General features: G+C 37.3%; 1 long non-coding RNA gene across 1 annotated transcript; it reads left to right on the top strand.

The window, feature by feature from the left end:
* The first annotated feature begins 541 nt into the window (after positions 1-541).
* On the top strand, positions 542-4,415 carry LOC109203474 (uncharacterized). The gene is made up of 4 exons (XR_002063248.2): positions 542-1,223; positions 2,006-2,066; positions 2,542-2,634; positions 2,992-4,415. It is a non-coding gene; the product is annotated as an uncharacterized LOC109203474 (long non-coding RNA).
* The last annotated feature ends 1,647 nt before the right edge of the window (positions 4,416-6,062 follow it).

The raw sequence follows: 6,062 nt of genomic DNA, 5'->3' as shown, positions 1-6,062 counted from the left end.
ACTATGGGCTAACAGTTTCAAGGCTATATTATTTTTGACGACATGAGAGGAATGGAATATTTTTGAGGAAATGAAAGATACCTGGAGAATGAAAGCTGTTGGAATACAACTATTTGTTTGATTTTATTGTTTTGTGAATCATGTAGGCCGAGGTTAACACCATTACTGAGCAATGTTGTCTGGTTTCTATCATGGCCTTGCCAAATTATAGAAGAAGGATATTACAATTTCATAATCTCTAAAACTAAATCAGTGGTGAGTCTGAATCCGTACCTGCACCTTTCTGAATAGCATGGTTGTGTGTAGTCTCTTTTCAATGTGCCTGTAAGCAAAGAATAGTAAATCTTAAGCAAAAAAGTTTAACATATTTTGTACAGTTAGGCAGTGTTGGTCAAGTTTCTTGAAAATACTAATTAGTTACTAATTACTGATTACTTCTCCAAGAAAGTAATCCCGTTACTTTTCAGTTTACTTATTTTCAAAGGTAATTAGTTACTTTATTAGTTAGTCTTGTCACTCTTAAGTCTATTTTCACCTGTTTAGCAGGAGTGGGGCCATTAGAAGTTTCCCCGGTGCAAGTGGATGTTGTAGCCGCAGCGGGGATGTCAGTGGGGGGATATTTACGGCCTCTGGCCTCAGGTGGCCCCGCCTTCCTCTATGGAAATCAAAGTGTTCCAGGACTCACGGGGGATTGGCTGGCCCGGACCTATGCCCGCCCCAACTCCATGCAGATCAGAGTGTGCCAGACCACTCACACCATTGGCTGCTGCAGGAGCCTTGAACACGACGGACCAATGACACGGCTGCCTGCATTTACCGGGAAATATAAAAGGCTGAGGATCCTTCATTCGTGGGGGACTTGTTGATTTGAACAGACTGCACTGAAAAAAGTCTAACATGCAGTCATTCATTCAATCTAATAAGTGCCATTCAAAACAGAATAAAATCATTGATTTGATTGTGAAACCCTTTCTTTTTGCATTTTAAAATACCACTTTTGATTTGGATGAAACTAAATATCTGTACAAAGGATACAACGCAAAGTTTTTGATTTCTCTCAAAACATATATTTCTTTCCATGTTGAACAGATAATATCTTTAATTTGAGTCAGTGATTTGCACTTGAACACGCCCACCAGAAATAGACCGGGACCCATTTTTATTCTGCATGGCTGCTGGAAACATCGTGTCACATCTTTGATTAATTTCATCTGAAAATAAACGTAAGTAAAGCCAAGTGTGTTACAAAAGCTTTTATAATTTGTATTGCCAAAATTGCAGAAAATAACCCCATTTAAGCTGGGTCGACAGCCACCCCCAATTTTTGCATGATTGTAGCTGCTAGCTACAAGCTAGCTAGCTATCCGGCGCGACGTTAGAACTGGTTACCAGCAACCGACCATCACAGTCGGGAATGCAAGTTAGGCAAAAAGCCGTATTTTACCAGTATACTAACTAGCTAGCGTTACCACGATGCATCGGTGGTGGATACAGCTAGCTAGCATAAGTTCATAGTTCATAACATTCATAGTATAACTCCGTGCTCCACTTCGTTTGAATTTTTCTGGTGAGCTCGCGGTTTCTAGACACAAGCTTGTGTTTGTGCGCGCACGTTTGTCTCTGTCTCTCTTCATATAAATATCTGTGTGTTATGTGTTTGTACACCGAGCGTAAAAGATAATTATTAATGTGCATGATTTAGAGACAGAAATAACACGCCAGCATATAAGATCAATGACATACTAATTCCTTCAATTGACTTTCAGGCGCGGCTCGGAAAAATGTGCATTTTCTGAAGAAATTTTAATTTTAACTTCAAAAAATTGACCCTATGCCAAACTTAGTCGCTAATGGCTGGTCTGTAGACTGTTTGGTAAACCTAAATCAAATTATAGTACTAGCTTTTTATAAGGATGTGCATGTCATGTTACGTATTTCTTGGTTTTTCTATGTTATGTTTTTTATAGAGAAGTAACATTATTCTTTTTTTTCTGTATGCTTTCAGAACCACAGATCGCTCCATCCATTCCATGGCTGAAGCATACATTTTCATTTAATCTGAACAGGTATCATTTTGCATTTACACTGCACATCCTTTTTAAACATTTCATAATAATCTAGACCCTCCCTCAAAACTCCCAGCAACCATACTCCATTGACTTTGGACCACGACGACTTCCTCCACAAGAACCAAAAATCAAACCAATCAAAATGAACCACAGACAGAGCAAAGTACAAAAACACACATATATCGCGATTGTTGTTGTTCTTTGGGCTGTGATGTTGCGGACAAAGACTTTTGTGCGCAACTTTTCATAGCCAGATGGGTTCGCCCCTGTTCCCAGTTACGTCCGCTTTATGTTTCCACCGCAACAAGCGAGTTCATCCCCGCTAAACTGAACTGCTCTCAAGCGCACCGTGCCGATTTGTCGGTGGAAAAGGGGCATTAGTCACCTCATGAGGATAGAGAGGTGAAAAAAAATGCCTTTCACGCAGCATACTCTCCATATTGCATAGTAACAATTTTAATTGTTCCTGCAGGATGCTGATGCTGACATTAGGAGGGAGTGTATACTTAAATCTCTTATTATCTACCTTGGAGAACGTGTTGAGGACTTGATAAAAGAATACATGGTATGTCCATATCTGTTCTGTCTCTACATGAGATGCAGTCTCTTGATGTAAATTTGACAACTCTGCTATTAAATGCAGTGATTAATGTAGAACAGCAACGATTAATCAGCTCATCAAGTTAATATCTTAGGGTTCTGTATTGTTTTCTTTTTTTTCTTGGGCTCTGTGGTACGTTTATGAAAACCATTGATTTAATTTAATGATTATGCAATTCACAATCTGATTAGTCAAATAATTGTTCTAATAGTCTGTGACCAAACAACTATCAAAATAGTAGTTTATTATGGTCAAAGATTTATCAGGTGTGCCAGACTTCAGTTCTTCACTTGTACATTTTGTTCCATATTTTACCTCAAGATATCCCAGAAAGATGAAGCTGAGGAAGAGCTGCAGAGTACCACCATGGCACTCTTCGTCTTCAGGGACAACTCAAGCCTCCTACATCAGCCTCGAGACATCGGGATAATCATTGATGGTGTGGAAGTCCTGAATGAGTTGCCTTCTGTGGCAGCTGGAGTGGCAATGGTCTTTGGACTCTGTTATGCTCTTAATATGGAATATCCACGAGGATTCAGCTTCACCTTTGAGGCTCTTCAAAAGATTATGATGGAGCTTGACTTTAACAAGATGACCTCTAAGATTTGCAAACTTAATTGTGAACTTAACACTGCACAGTAGTGTGTTTGCATGCATGTGTGCATGTGTATGTGTGCTTGGTTATTTTGCTTGGTTGGCCTGCAGTGGTATTCTACATTCAAAAGTTATAAGAACACCCATTTGAAAGGGAGATTTAAGTTGATTTCATTGATACATGTGTACATTTTTTTTTTTACATTGTACAGGCACAGTGCACATATAAACATTTTTGAGTACTTGCAAATTGGTTTAAAAAGAGTTTTGGTTTTATGCCAGTTTTAGACAGGTTGCAGGTTTTATACCAGTTCTAAAAAGATTGCAGGTTTTATACTGGTTTTCAAAAGGTTGCAGGTTTTATAAAACAAACATTTCTCTAATCATTTCTGCCGTAGCACTAAATCTTTATATTACTAATCCTCTCTATTGATTATAGTTAAAATGGTTTGGAACAATAAATAATTTTGAAATAATTGGTTGGCCAACTGTCTTGTTTTTTATAGGAAATGCAGAGCATTTTTGAACTGAAATAAAATGAAATGTAAAAAATATAGTTTGAATATATGTAAATCAATTACCTGGCTTCAACACAAACATATTAGTTCATGTTAATTTGGTTCGATGTGAATACATTAGGTTGGTTAAATTTCAATATATTAGCTTGGTTCAATAATTAAAATATGGTTCTATGTAAAAAAAAATCAATTTGGATCAATGCAAAATTTAAAGTTTCAGTCAAGTCTAGTAATATTGTTTATATCAACATAAAAGTATCAGGTCATATCAAGTGACTCAATTTGGATTCTATGAAGTCAAATATTTTGGATGTGACCATTGGACATCAATTTTTTTAATTTCAATAGGGTTTTTCTTTTTACAGTGTGTGCAGATTGTCCCTCCTGCCTTTGCCGTTGCCCTGCTGCCCTTTTGAGTCTTTGTTTTGGAGTAGCCGCTTGTGAGATGTTTAGGTGATTGGCATTAGCTGATTAGTGTTGTATTTGTGTTATTTGAGTACCTGAGCTGTTTGTTATGTTCGTTTAAAGCACCCTACTGCCTAGTGAGTTTCACTAACGGTTTTCAGTTGTATTAATAAACCTTGTGTTTTTCTTTTTATCTAACCCCCTGGTCTCTGGGCTCATTTATGTTACGTCCACTGTCGCCTAGCAGAGCCGGGTCGTAACAGGGATCCAGGGGTTTCTCTGTGAATTTCACATTCCCGTGGCAGCGTGCTAGGCGCTTGCTCAGATTTTAAGTTTAATTGTTTGCTGTGGCAAGAAGTTTTCTTCCCACGTAGAGCGTACAGCAGACGCGAATGTTTTTGTCACTTTTTACGGAATCAAACTCAAAGTAATGTCAGTACTTCCAAGCTTTAAACGCTTCATGGTTATACTCTCTCCCGCACTCCATATTATCCATTGTTGATCTGCACACGTCTGTTGCTGCCTCAGACATTGCACGCTTGTACGTCATTGTCATGAGACACTCTCACAAACATAATTTAGTGACGCAGCATGCTTACGGGAAAGTACAAGTAATCTGACTACTATTTGCAATAGTAATCCCTTACTGTAAACATTACTTGAAAAAAGTAATTGGATTACAGTAACACGTTATGTTTAACGTGTTACTGCCCATCTCTGCAGTTAGGTCCATAATAATTTAAACAAAGAAACTTTTTTTTTCTTATTTTTTCCTCTGCACACCATCACAGTAGATGAAACACCTTCTTGAAAGGAAATACAGAGAATGCAAGGTGCAAACCACTGGTTACAATCAAGAACAAGAAGGTCAGATTAGACTTCACCAGAAAAGATCTGAACATAAAAAAATTCTGATGAAACCAAGAATAACTTGTACTAGAATAATGGGAAGACAAAAGTATAGAGGAGAGAAACAGCTCATGATCTGAAGCATACCATGTCATCTATTTAACATGTTGAGCATGGGTATGTATGCCTGCTTATGGAACTGATATAGTAGTGCTTATGGATGATTTGACTGTTGTAGCAGGATGAATTCTAAAGTGTGATACTCTCTGCTCAGATTCAGCCAAATACTGCTAAATTGGTTGAAGCAAATCAAGAGTTTCTCAAGGCAAAGTCTGGTGTTGTTCAACTAGATCTCCATGCAGTCATTATCTGCAAAGCATTTTTATTCAAGTATGTAGCCAGGTCTTATATTTATAAATATTATAATTTGTTCAATTAATGTTGAGCTTCTAAAAAAGGGGTCACTATGTATAAATGGCTGTAATTTCTAAAGAGTTGACGCAATCCTTACGTTAAACTCCTGGAATTAAAACTGAAGGTCTGCACTTTAAATACAGTCAATTATATCTTGGTTAAAAAATAAACTGTGGTGGCGTACAGAGGTAAAAAATAAGTAAATAAAATCTAACCAACTACTGGCCTTGGTTGAAAAACTGTTTCAAAATAAAATCTATGCCAACATCAGTGATGTTAGATTACTGTTTCTTGAATGTGAATATTGCCTTTACATTCAAGTTAGATTTAAATGCTTAAGCAACAACAGTCTGGGGAACGTTTGTGTACAGTAATTGCCTCAAATGACCCTGCCATCAATCATTGATTACCAAAATCAAATTGAGAAAACAATATTGATCAAGAGAAGAAAGTTAGAGAGAAATAAGAACGTTAATAAAAAATGTACGTCTCAAGATCAGCCAAGATTCTTCCTCTAAAGTCTGTTTCTTGCATTCCTAAGATAAATGATCTAGACACTGATTTAAATGCACTGTGGATTTATGATGTTTACACCAGGAGGCAGAGAGATAA

This window comes from Oreochromis niloticus, linkage group LG9 (genome assembly GCF_001858045.2).
Source record: "Oreochromis niloticus isolate F11D_XX linkage group LG9, O_niloticus_UMD_NMBU, whole genome shotgun sequence".
Taxonomy (NCBI): Eukaryota; Metazoa; Chordata; class Actinopteri; order Cichliformes; family Cichlidae; genus Oreochromis; species Oreochromis niloticus.
Note: the sequence above shows the minus strand (reverse complement) of the source record. Positions and strands in the feature narration are given on the sequence as shown.